The following is a 13,794-nucleotide window of genomic DNA, read 5'->3' as shown; positions in this document are numbered from 1 at the left end:
TACAGGGTTGTTCAGTGCCTCCTAAGGAATGCAGCATTGCTACTGTGTTGCTACTTCCATTATTCTCAGTGGAAGTAGTGACACATTAGTGATGATTGCAATTCTATTGTTTATTTAACATATTTCTATACTGCCTAAAACTTGCGTCTCTGGGCGGTTTACAATTAAAATCATTTAAACATTAAAATCAATTAAACAATTAACATCATTTAAACATTAAAATCATTACCATTAAAATCATTTAAAACCCAGCATTAAAATATTGAAACTATAAATCTAATTAAAAGCCTGGGTGAATAAATGTGTCTTCAGTGCCTTTTTAAAAGTTGCCAGAGATGGGGAGGCTCTTATTTCAACAGGGAGCACAAATCCAGGGGCAGCAATGGAGAAGGCCTGTTCCTGAGTAGCAACCAGACAAGTTGGTGGCAACCACAGATGAACCTCTCCAGATGATCTTAACAGCCGGTGGGGCTCATGGTGAAGAAGATGTTCTCTTAAATACCCAAGGCCTAAGCTGTTTAGGGATTTATTGATATTGATTGATTGTTAAATTTATATACCTCCTTTCATTAAAACAATCCCAAGGCAGTTTACAGCAAAATTTAAAAACAAGATTGTAAAAAAGATACAATTAAAATATTAAGCTAAAAATATAAAAAAAATCTGATTAAGAATTTAAAACACAAGCATAAAAGCAATACAAAGTACAAAGAGCAGCAGCAGAGACAATCATATAAAATCCTGGGTAAAAACCCATGATTTAACATGCTTTCTAAAAGCTGTGATGAGGACTGAGGAGCGAATAGCCACCGGGAGAGCATTGCATAGTCTGGGGGCAGCAACAGAGAAGGCCCTGTCCCACGTGCACGACAACCAAGCCTCCCTCATTGTCGGCACCCGGAGCAGAGCCCCCTCAGATGACCTCGTCAAGTGGGCAGCAACCCTTGGGAGCAGGCGGTCCCGCAGGTATCCCGGGCCCAAACCGTTAAGGGCTTTAAAGGTCAAAACCAGCACTTTGAATTGGACCTGGAAGCGAACCAGCAGCCAGTACAGCTCTTTCAAAATGAGTGTGATGTGCTCCCACTGTGGCCAGATCTATTTATAGGTAATAATTAGCACCTTGTATTTTGCCCGGAAACATATTGGCAGCCAGTGTAGTTCTTTTAACACAGGAGTAATATGGTTTCTCCTAGATGACCCAGAGACAAACCTGGCTGCCACATTCTGGACCAACTGCAGTTTTTGGACTATGTACAAAGGCAGCCCCACATAGACCGCAATGCAGTAATCCAGCCTAGAGGTTACCAGCATATGTACCACTGTTTTGAGGTCATTCATCTCAAGAAACGGATACAGCTGGCGTATCAGCCAAAGCTGATAAAAAGCACCTCCGGCCACTGCCTCAACCTTGGACACCAGGGAGAGGTTAGGATCTAGAATCACCCCCAGACTGTGTACCTGTTCCTTCTGGGGGAGCATGACCCCATCCAGAACCATCCAGAATTGCAGTTCACAAGATGCTGGGAATGGGAGGAAGAGGAATCACATCAGATATTAAACCATTTTAAGCTGTTAGTGTAAACATAAAGCTTTTTAGATGCACAGTCTGTGGTGAAGCAGCATATCCTAAGTGTGCAGAGAATATGAGCCTAAATGAACAATGTTACTATTATGTACGCCTTTTCTCCTTTTACAATTGTTTCTTCAAACTAAAAGAAGGAAATACATAAGATGCTGCCTTAGTATCAATGATACTGAGTCAGATCATTGTAGCTCGGTATCTTCTACATTGATTAGGAGCAGCACGCCAAGGTTTCAGACAGCGGTCTTTTGCAGGCCTATGCAGAAGAATTGAACCTCAGAGCTTCTGCATGCAAAGCAGATGTTCTGCCACTTCGTTATGACACTTCTGGTGTCATATGGTTACATTGTCAGCCTAGGCTATGTCAAAGCTTAGTTTGTGAAGGAATAGGTTAGGAATAGAATAGGAAAAGAGTCAGTGTTCTAAAGTAGGTAGACTTGGACTGAGGTAACTGGGCCTCAAATCTCCATAAGACCTAGGGATGGGTCCGGACCGGTCCGGAGGCCATTGTAAAGGCCTCCAGACTGTCCGGACCAGTTCGGACCTGGCCAGTTCGGTCCGGGTGGAGGGGGTTCCTTTAAGGGCGGGGAGGGTTTACTTACCCCACCCGCCACTTGTCCCCCTCCAGCGCTCGTATTTATTGTAAAAATTGGGGCGGCACGATACCTCCCTGCCGCCCCTTGCCCCTCGCAATGCAAAAGGCTCCGGCAAGCCTTTTGCGCACGCGCACGGCGCGCACGAGCTTCATGTCTCCCCGACGGCGGAGGCCCGGTCTACCTGGCCTCGGCCCCTGCCGGCAGGTAGACCGGCCCTCTGGCAGCCGGAGGCCCGGTCTACCTGCCGGGATGAGGCCGGGTAGACTGGGCCTCCAGCGTCAGGGAGACATGAAGCTCGCCCGCGTCGTGCGCATGCGCAAAAGGCTTGCCAGAGCCTTTTGCATTGCGGAGGGGCAAGGGGCGGCAGGGAGGTATCCTGCCGCCCCAATTCTTACAATAAATACGAGCGCTGGAGGGGGACAAGTGGCGGGATGGCTAAGTAAACCCTCCCCGCCCTTAAAGGAACCCACTCCACAGTGCCAGACCGCAGCTGTGCGGTTCCGTGCACACCGCTAATAAGACCCATCTGTTGGAGATGAACTTCCAGTGCATCGACCTTTTGCACCAACTGTCCTAATGACCACTAGGGGCATTGGGAGTAGAGACAGTGAGTCAGGGTCTCCCTATCTCTCCCTACTCTATGACCCCTGAACTGACTCTGCAGCACTTCCTGTACTGAGTCACAATCCTTCCTTTCCTCCTAGAGAGCAGATGGAAACATCCTATCTAAGTCTATTTAACCAATAAATATTTAGTGTTTAGTCATACAAGGATCTCCATGTGTTTTCTCTAAATAGCTGCAATATCCGAACCATCCTCTGCTACCGACTCTGTAACTGGAGTGTGTGCTCATTCCTTAGTGCTCTGCTGTTTTACCTATTGTGGGTAAAAAATCAACAAACTCTAACACCATCAGGCGGCTTTGGAAGCAAATCACCACCTCTTAGGCTCACTATTTGCCGGGCTGTCTGAGAAGAATGTCAGATAGCATGGCATGCACTGATGCAGTTTGAACTGGCCATGACTAACAAGGAAATAAAGCTTGGAAATGGATGAGATAGAGAGAAAAGTTGACAAATGGTAAACTCACAGTAAATAGTGTTAACTCAGAAAGTGATTCTGACAGTCAAACTATGAGGCTGTTCACACGAGTGTGTAAAACTGGGCTAAGGGAGCCCAGCCCGGTTTTGCACACTCGTGTGAACTACCGGGATCAGGTTACATGGTGGCAAACCTTCCAAAGTAGCCTCCTGCTAAAATGAGGTGAAGGGAGCGAGTGCTCCCTTGACCTCATTTTTAAAAAATAATGTGTCTGCCACAGCTGCTTGCAGCCATGGCAGGCACACTCGGGGGGGAGGGGGAATCCTGGTAATGCACCGTTCACCCATGTGGTGCATTATTCGGGCTCTGGGGGGTGGGGTGACACACGGGGGCGCTTCCCTGCACCTGACCCCTGGAGCCACCGGCAGGATCTGGTACTCCTCTGGGCGGGCGATCCACCCCACCCAGAGAAGGGTCAGCGATTGTCTGCAGGGAGGGTAAGTAAAACCCACTCTCCCGGAAGAGCTCCCGTATGTGATTTTAAATGAATCTTTAGAAGATGTATTGAATGCAGATGTGGACCAAAACCGGACCCTCAGCCACAGGGGTAGGATACTGCAGTTGGAAGAGTGAAGAGAGAACTTTCCTCCTGTTAACACTTCCCCCCTGTTAAATTTTCATCCTGAAAATCCCACACACACACACCAGCAGCAATTTGCCTCTGAAATGACAGTTTGCAGCAAATGGCTGCTTCAGAGGCAAATTGCTTCTCAGCGAGCTGATTTTCAGGGTGAAATTTCACAGCAGGGGAGTGTTAACCCTCGTCATGCATCACAGATTAACTCCCCTGCACAGCAAATCTTAATGATAAAGAACCATTTCTGGTCCACTTCTGTATTAAGCTTGTCTTTTCAAATATATTTCCCAACACATGTGCTTAAGTCTACCCCAGGACAGAGAGGTCTCTGCAGATGTGAGGCACTAGGAGTCTCCCTCAAGGACTCCTCATTTTCCAAGCCTAACTGAAGCCTAGTTTGAGAAAGAGCACTCTATGACTTTATATTTGACTCTGTCCTTAATCCCCTCCCATTGGCAATTGCTGGATTCACCCTGGAGTTTCTTTTCAGATTGTGAGTAGGGATACGCAGACTGGTTCATTCTTGAACTGGTCCACCGCGAACCAGGCCAGTTTGATTGTGAACCACGTCGAACCAGTTTGAGTTGGTTCATCTAACCAGCCAGCCTAGCTGTTTGAACCAGCTCACAGACCCATGGTTCAGTTTGAATTCAGACTGAACCGCAGCAAATGATCCTTGCACACCCTTAATTGTGAACTCCTTTGAGACAGGGTACCACTTTCTCCTTCCTTTTGCTATGTAAACCACTGTGTGAACTTTTTGTTGAATATTTAATAATTAACATTGATTAATAAATATTAATAATATTAATATTAATAATATTAATATAATATTATAATAATATTATAATATTAATAATTAAATAACATTATTTACTTATTATTTTATTTATTTTTACATTTTATATCCCGTTATTCCTCCATGGAGCCCAGAGCAGTGTACTATATACTTAGGTTTCTCCTCACAACAACCCTGTGATGTAGGTTAGGCTGAGAGAGAAGTAGGGAAGTGGCAAAGAATGGAGTTCAGGGATCCCTGTTGCTAGCATTAGAATCACAGAAAATACAGAGATGGGTATGGAAGAAGGAAACAACGGGAACCAATAATGCACTGACTTTTCCAGAGAGCAAAGAACAATACATAGGAACATAGGACGCTGCCATATACTGAGTCAGACCATTGGTCTATCTCACTCAGTATTGTCTACACAGACTGGTAGCGGCTTCTCCAAGGTTGCAGGCAGGAATCTCTCTCAGCCCTATCTTGGAGAAGCCAGAGAGGGAACTTGAAACCTTCTACCCTTCCCAGAGCAGCTCCATCCCCTGAGGGGAATATCTTACAGTGCTCACATGTGGTCCTACATGTGGTCTCCCATTCAAATGCAACCAGGGTGTACGCTGCTTAGCTACGGGGACAAGTCATGCTAGCTACCACAAGACCAGCTCTCCTCTTACAGCATGGAATCAATGTGGCTTGCACTGCAACCCAATCTTATGCATGTTTACTCTGAAATAGTATATTGTGTTTTTATCACTTTAAGACTGTGTTTACTAGGATTTATTCCCAAGTAAGGGTGTTTATGATTGCAGCCTTAAATTGGCTTAACTTACTGTAATCTAGTGCACTGTTTTGTTTACCCCATTCCAATGAAGTTGGACTTGTGCCTCAGTACAGGTTTTTAACCATTGGCTCTAGCAATCTCCTAACACAACCTTGGGTTCCAGTAAAAATACATTGCACATTTAAAAAATATTTAATTTATTTAATTTGCAAGGCAGTCTGTAGTTTGATTTAATGGCTTTAGTGAAATGCAATGAGTCACATGACGATCTCATGAATGGCACTATCCCAAGAATTGCTATGCCACTAAATACGTGCTAAAGATGAGGTGTTGTATTCTAACCGCTGAGGCCAAGACAAATAGCGATGTTATTCTGGCATTGCAGGAATGTTTCTCTGTTGTGATAGATAGATAGATAGATAGATAGATAGATAGATAGATAGATAGATAGATAGATAGATAGATAGATAGATATAATATTGATGATCAGAGGTGTGTTTTTTAAATAGTATGTAATGGCTTTCCTGGGATTTCAAAAACAAACTTTCATTATCTTACAATTAGCTCAGCACTAGAGTTGGTTCCATGAAGTTTTATGTCTGACTTTCTAAAATGAGAAGCCCCAAGCTTTCAAAACTTGACTCACACCACATGGGTTATATGCAGAGGTGGCCAGCTCCCCTTGCAATGCTCCACAGTGAGCTCACAAATGGTCACCACTTGTAAATGGTCGCTTATATGCCCCAGAAGAGTGAGATCACACCAGCTAATAAGTACTGTTAATACTTGGTTGCATGGTTATTGCTGATATGTTCTTGTTGTACATACTTGTTATTTTTATAATCTATTATGGGAAAATAGCACACAAATAAGCCAGTGAATAAAGGAAAAGGCCGTCTTACCCACCAGCCGTACCTCCGAAGGAGACATATACAGCACAGAGCCCAACTGAAGGCATATACTATGGCAATACGTGCAGCAAGGAAGCGATTTTATTCTGTGCGTATTGCGTCTGCAAGTACTTGTTCAGCAGAGCTGTCCCAGATTGTTAGGGGTTTAACTCAAGCTGTTTCAAATCTGTTTCCAGAAACAATGTCTGACTGCGATGCATTCAGTGAGTTCTTTGCAGATAAAATCAGCATTTGGGCTGGACTCAGGACCAAGGGTGGTGTCCAGCAATCCCTCTTGCAGGGTTAGATTGGATCATTTTCAGTTTGTGACTTCTGAGGATGTGGACAAGCTGCTTGTAGCGGTACGGCCTGCCACCTGTTCTTTGGATCCTTGCCCATCATGGCTGATTTCATCTTGCAGGGAGGTTGTTGGAACTGGCCTAGTTGTTATCATCTGAGGGAGGGCAGGATGCCATTTTGTCTGAAGGAAGCAGTGGTTCACCCCTCACCTCTTCTTACGAAGCCCACTTTAGATCCCCTTGTGATGGATAATTATATGCCAGTCTCCAACCTCCCATGGTTGAGTAAGATCATTGAGAGGGGGGTGGCTGACCAGCTCCAAGTGGTCTTGGAGGAAACTGATTATCTAGACCCATCTCAAACTGGCTTCAGAGCAGGCTATGGGGTTGAGACTGCCTTGGTCAGCCTGATAGATGACCTTCGCTAGGGCATTGACAGAGGGAGTATGACTCTGCTGCTTCTTTTGTATCTCTCAGCAGCTTTTGATACCATAGACCATGATATCCTTCTGGATTGCTTGAGGGATTTGGGATAGGAGGCACTATTTTACAGTGGTCCTGCTCCTATGCCTCAGGTAGATTTCAGATGGTGCAGCTTGGTGACAGTTGCTCTTCTAAATGGGAGCTACTATATGGAGAACACCCAGGGAACCATTCTTTCACCAATGCTTTTTAACATCTAAGTTGAACTGCTAGGTGAGGTAATCAGGGTATTTGGTGCTGGGTAGTATCATTATGCTGGTGATAACTGTGATTGATTTGACAGCTCTGCCCATTTCTTGAGGAGAATTATCTGAAAACAGTAGTACACCAACTGGTAACCTCCAGGTTGGATTACTGCAATGCACTCTATGTAGGGCTGCCATTGTATGTAGTTCCGAAACTTCAGTTAGTTCAAATGCAGCAGCCAGATTGGTCTCTGGGGTATCCCAGATAGACCACATTATGCCTGTTCTTAAACAGTTGCACTGGCTGCCAATATGTTTCTTGGCAAAGTACAAAGTGCTGGTTATTACCTTTAAAGCCCCAAATGACTTAGATTTACCTGAGAGAGCGCCTTTCTCTACAAGATCCCCACCACTCATTGAGATCATCAGGAGGGGTCCGTCTTTGGGTGCCTCTGGTTCATCTGGTGGTGATCTGGGATCGGGCCTTCTCTGTTGTCTCCCTTGGGTTGTGGAACATGCTTCCCATGTATATAAGAGGATTGTCTTCCTTGGAGACCTTCAGGAGAGTCTTAAATGCCCATCTTTTTAGCCTGGCTTTTAATGATATTTTTTAAATTGTAATTTTAATCTGTTTTTAATTGTTTTTTTTATTTTAATTGTCTTGCATTTTTATTATACTGTAAGCAGCCCTGAGCCACTTTATGAAAGGTGGTATATAAATTGAATAAATAAATAAATAAATATTAAAAAGGGGTTTTGAAGATGGTTCATGGGATCTCTCCTCCCCTTTTTCCCCTGCAGTATCATGCAAGTTGGACATATATACTGCCCACGTCAGATGTCACAGCCTACTTCTTGTTGAGCGAATACACTGGTTCTTCTGCCATGTGTATGGGATTCTCAGTTCAGCAAACGTGCAAACTTGTCCTAAATGGCTAATATATTATTTAGTGTGATGAGAATCCCTCAGGGCAATCACACCATATTGCTTAGTTCGTTGCCTGCATGTGTTTCAGAAAGGCAAAGGTTCAATGTACCTACAAAAACCAAAGCAAAAAGTAAGTGATATCATCTAAAATCAAAAGTTCTTCATAGGGAAATATCTCTTCTCACCTTCCCCTTCTCTGCAGCTTCAAATTAATTTGTCATAATAATTTGATCCAAAAATTCAGTGAGAGACAGCGGCGGTGGGGGTGGGGAGAAAGAAGGTAAAACCTGCCAAGTGCTGTCAGACCATGAAACCTATTGGTGTGAGAGTTCTCCCTTTTCTTACATTAGATGATGTTTCATATGCTGATTGGATGTTGCCAACAACTAAAATATCTTTTAATGCTTTCTGGCTTTTAAAGCATAATGCTGCCTGGGCTACATATGTTTAACATTATCCATAAAACCATCAGACCCCTCATTTTCAATAGAAGCAGCTGTGGAAATCAGCCAGGCTGTACAGAAATGCAGTTCCAATCGTGAAATTAACAACTGGACAATATTCCCTGAGATGTCATCCTGTGTAATTGAGTTCTGGCAGAAAGCCAGCTCTCTGATACAACAGAGATCAATAGAACTGAAGTTATTTATAGGGGTCCAGAGATGTGTTTTAAGTGTGTAATCAAATGATGAAGACAAATTCAATCTCACAATGTCTAGGCAATATAAATACACGCAGAAGATACTTATTGCAGTCCACAACTCACTTAAGCTCCAACAATCCCACTGGCTGTAACAGAGTCATTTTATCCGTAGACAGCAGCTGGAAGCATTCATCTGTTAATTTCAAGGAAGTTTACAGATCTGGGAAACCTTACTTATTGCTAGTTTTCCTTTGGAGAGGAATGGGAGGTTTGTTTTCATATTTTGGTTACTGAGGCTAGTTAAGGTGCCTTGGATAGTGTGCTTACAGTTAAATAAGCAAGACATTTTCTGGCTTGAACATTTAGTACACAGCATCAAAGTTACCAAATGTGTCTAGCCTCTAACCCTATCACTTGCAGTTTGTCTAGTAGTAATCGGTCTGCAATGAGTTCCAGTGAGTATTTTGGCAAACTCTTCTCTCAGGACTTTCTTTTAATAGTACATATCAGGCAGTATAGAAATAAAATAAAATAAAATAAAAGGTTCTGAACTTAGAATATTTGCACATATCCTGTGTGCTGCACATTGATCCAAGCTATGCTGTTAGCATTACAGGTGGGCCACATCCCTGCTCAACCTTCAGGGTGTACAGAGGGCTTCCTGGGCATCAAATGTTGCCAAGATGAAGGGGAGGAATTGGTGGGAAATGGCCCTCCCCCACTCATGCATGAGTTGATAAGTTCTACTCATGCCAGTCTTACTCTGGATGCTGCTTTTTTAAAAAAAGTTGTTTTTATATGATCTGAATGTTGTTAGCTACCCAAGGTTTTTACATGAAAGATGGGTAAGAACGAAATGAATGAATGAATGAATGAATGAATGAATATTGTCCACTAAAAATTAATAGGGCATTTGCAAGATAAGCATGCAGAGGGTTGACCTTCTTGTCTTCTTGCTTTCTAAAGTGACTCCCATTGCTGAGGCTTGACATCATGTGTTCTGAGACATCGGATCATCCATTTGGAAAATCAAGCTGCTGAAAAAAATGTGTCTGCCTTCCTTTTGTCAGATAAATCTCAACAAATCATGCTATTCTTGGATAGCAAACATTTAATCCCAACACAATGACACATTTATAGCTTGATATAAGAGCTAGATAACTCAGCTTTCTAATCAGCAAACAGCATCTCTGCTTTCCAATGGGAGAAGCAGCATTCCAGCTCTTGGAAAGATCCCAGATATAAGATTTTACAGTCATGATGGTTAAAATCCTGGCTCAGTGGAATTGTATGTGTGTTTTAGTGGAACTATCACATCATTCACATTCTGGCTTCACAATATCTCCCCCTCTCCATTTCCCCCTCCTCATTCACACATATGTATTTCTGGCTCTCAAATTGTAAAGATGGGCAGTATCTAAGGTCACTGCTTTTAAAGTGAAGGAATGAAATAATGATCTCAATATATACTAGGTCTCCTTAAATAAATCATTTTTTCATTAAATGCACTTCTCATAAACTATGCAGAAGAACTATAAAGATCAAGGTTCCATAAGAACTTTAACCAATTGCCTAGTTGAATAGCAGGTCAGTTTATATTTTGTTCTTCCATACTTGACCTGTGTGCATAGAAAGACGGGTGACTTTTCATGCAAAGTATCCAGCACATGCACATTTATTGTTTAAAAACATAACAGTAAGAATGAAAAGTGATAATAGAAAGTATTTCATCATTATCAGGGTAGTGTTTTTGTAGTTCAGGAGTCTTCCCGAATTGCCACATTCAGGCTTAACATTGAACCACAGGTCCAATGTACCCACAGTTCCGTGCCCCTCCCTCACCTCACTCTCCCTTCCGTGTTTGGACATTGGGGATGTTGGAAATTCTCTGTGGTGAGAGAATCCCTTTCTCATTATAGGAGAGTGCACAGAGGCACAACACAGCGGTAGTTTAGTTAGGCATGCATGTATACTGAGAGTAAAGTAACTTGGAGCCAATTCATAGTTTCAAATCAATATATAAGGCATTTATTCAGGAACTCCATTCTAGATAGGAAAGTGAGGAGTTAGGATCTCTAATCTACCGTATCTATCTAGCTGGATGCAGATGGATTCTGCATCTTCTCTGCACATATGGTGCAGGGAGAGAGGTTTGCCATGTTGTAAGGTAGAAAGGCAGGGGAGAGAAGAGAGAGAGGAAGGAGGAAGTTGATCCCTAAGAGTAGCAATCTACATATCAAAGGGATAGCATCAGAGCACTGGAGAAGTGATGACCAATGTCTTGACCTTCTAGCCCTCTGACTTACTAGTCTGTCCTCCACTGTCTGAGACAAAGAGACAGTGCAAAGTCCTTTAACTTCCAACAGGGGAGAGGGGCCTCTCTGCAGTCAGCGACACTGCAGTCATACTGTTAGTGAAACCAAAGGTGAAGTGATCTCTAGTTTCGTATTATGTCTGAACCCAGCCCTAGACTGTTAGTAGCCTCACTTACTTGAGCATGCTTAGTGGGGTTCTTTTTGTCTGGTGGGCTAAACATGCTCAATGTGTTTCTTCTTCCATATGTTAACTTTGAGCCACAAGATGGACGCTGCCTGAAGTGTGTGCTCTTATGAACTCCTTTGTTAATAAAAACAACATTGTCGGGATCAGACATGGTAGCTATACATTACAATCAGAGAGTCTGATCCATCTCTGTGCTTGGTTTCTGCAAGTCTCTCATCAAGATGGTACTCTCTTATAAGGTATGAAGGGTAGCCACTGATTCATAACCCAAAAGCGAAAGAATTGTGCAAATATGATATCTATGTAGAGCACCCATGATATTACCTGCAACGCAGAGGTAATATCATGTACTTGCTCCTTTGCCATAGGAAGGTGCTCGCCAGCCCAGTAAATATCTGCATCGAGCCACAGAGCTGGAGTGGTCCACAAGGGTCAATATTCCTGCTGGAAGGCAGAACCATCCACCCATCCTCACAACAATCCTGTGAGGTAGATCAGGCTGAGAGATGATAAATTGACCCAAGGTCACCCAGTGGACTTGATAGCTTAGTGATCAGACCATACCAGAAGTATTTGTACCAGCCATTTACAAAACAGATAGGATCACACATGAACTAAGGATCGCACATGAACCACATACCACCAGAGAAGGCAACACCCACTTTCTAAATCAATGAGGTAACTATCAACCCTAAGCCAAATATGCCAGTCAATCAACTTCTGGTTAGAACAGAAGCCACCCATGGGGGAAACAGAACTAATAACTGGCAGTTGCTGATATCTCAGACTGAAAGCCCTAGATGGTAGAGTTTGTGTCTTGTTTCCCTATCTGTTATTTTTCATAGTGCATTATAACATTAATTTGTACACAATGAAGAAGCCACATGTGAGACCTTGTGAGGTGATCTAAACACTAACCAGACATCCCAGCTGTTTTTGAATGCTCTCAGCTGGATTTATTTGCTGAAACTGTTATTTGGATTGCAGCATTGGTTATTCCACCCCCCCCCCCGGTACATACCTACTTTGTGTATATTTGCTTACTCATAGGAGTGCTGGTGTGTTCATGTTTGCCCTTGGAATGTTTTTTGAAAATCTTCACTGCCTTAAAATTACTCAAGATTTATTTCAAAAGGCTGAAACATAACTGTTTGCTTGTTTGTTTATCATAGTGTTCACATTGTATTTATCTGTGGGGGTTTTCTTTTGATTGCCTAGGCTAGCATATCAAAGAAGAATCTGTTGGAAGATAAGCTGAAGAAACTGTGCTATTTGAAGAGAAACCAGGGCTTCAGACAATTGGGTACAGGCAAACCTACTATGCGGGGCTCTGAGCTTTAGGAGCTCATAAGAATTTTCTCATGACCAGGAATCACATTTCTCCAGAGATTGATGGATACATACCTTGAATCATAGTCTTGTCAATAGCCACTCACTTGGTTACCTGAATAAGTAAAAGAGTTCTCGTACTACAAGGCAAGGAAGGAGAGGCAGGATGGCATTGGATTTAGAGTGGGGGGAACCCACACTACACAGTGAAGTCCATTCTTGGGCCAATTACCATCTCTCAGCCCAATCTATCTCACTGGTTTGTTGTGAGGAGAAAACAGCAGGGTAGGGGAGGAGAACCATGTGGGTTGCCCTGGAGACCTTGTAAATTAAAAGGCAACAAATAAGCTTTTGAAAGCTGGAAAAGTTCTTTCTTTCACGTGGTCAACAAGCCCGTCATGACTGAAACTGGAAATGTATAGCTATGTGGGCTAGTAAAAGATATTGTGGGCTAGTAACACTTGTAGATTTATTTGCAAAGTTCATGTAGTGTGCTCAGAGGATTGTCATCATATCAGCAACTATATAGAGAATGTTATGACTGGATATTACCCACATTTTGCCGGGTAAACTGCTCTGTCAACTTTTGCTGTTGTTGGAAACAGTTTGATGATGATGATGATGATGATGATGATAATGATGATGATGTACTAATAGTATTCAATGCTGTTATTGATATTTAGGCAGGGGCGTATCTAGGGGTAGGGCAGGCAGGGCACGTGCCCCGGGTGCCACTTGAAGGGGGGCGCCATTTTGTAAAAAAAAATTTAAAAAAAATGGCTGCCAAAAACAAAATGGCCACCGTGCATGCTCAAATGGCCTCTGTGAGGCTCTAGGTCATGCCAGGCTTTGGAGAGGCCATTTGAGCATGCGCGGTGGCCATTTTGTTTTCAGTGGCCTTTTTAAAAAAAGATTATTTTTAAAAACGGCCACTGCACATGCTCAAATGGTCCCTGCGAGGCCCTAGAGGCCATTTGAGCATGCGCGGTGGCCATTTTGTTTTCAGTGGCCTTTTTAAAAAAAGATTATTTTTAAAAACGGCCACTGCACATGCTCAAATGGTCCCTGCGAGGCCCTAGAGGCCAGTGGGGTGAGGGGGAATCTTTGCAAACCCCCC

The sequence above is a fragment of the Hemicordylus capensis genome, chromosome 1 (genome assembly GCF_027244095.1).
Source record: "Hemicordylus capensis ecotype Gifberg chromosome 1, rHemCap1.1.pri, whole genome shotgun sequence".
NCBI classification, from domain to species: domain Eukaryota; kingdom Metazoa; phylum Chordata; class Lepidosauria; order Squamata; family Cordylidae; genus Hemicordylus; species Hemicordylus capensis.
The sequence above is the reverse complement of the archived record's forward strand: the minus strand, read 5'-3'. Positions refer to the sequence as shown.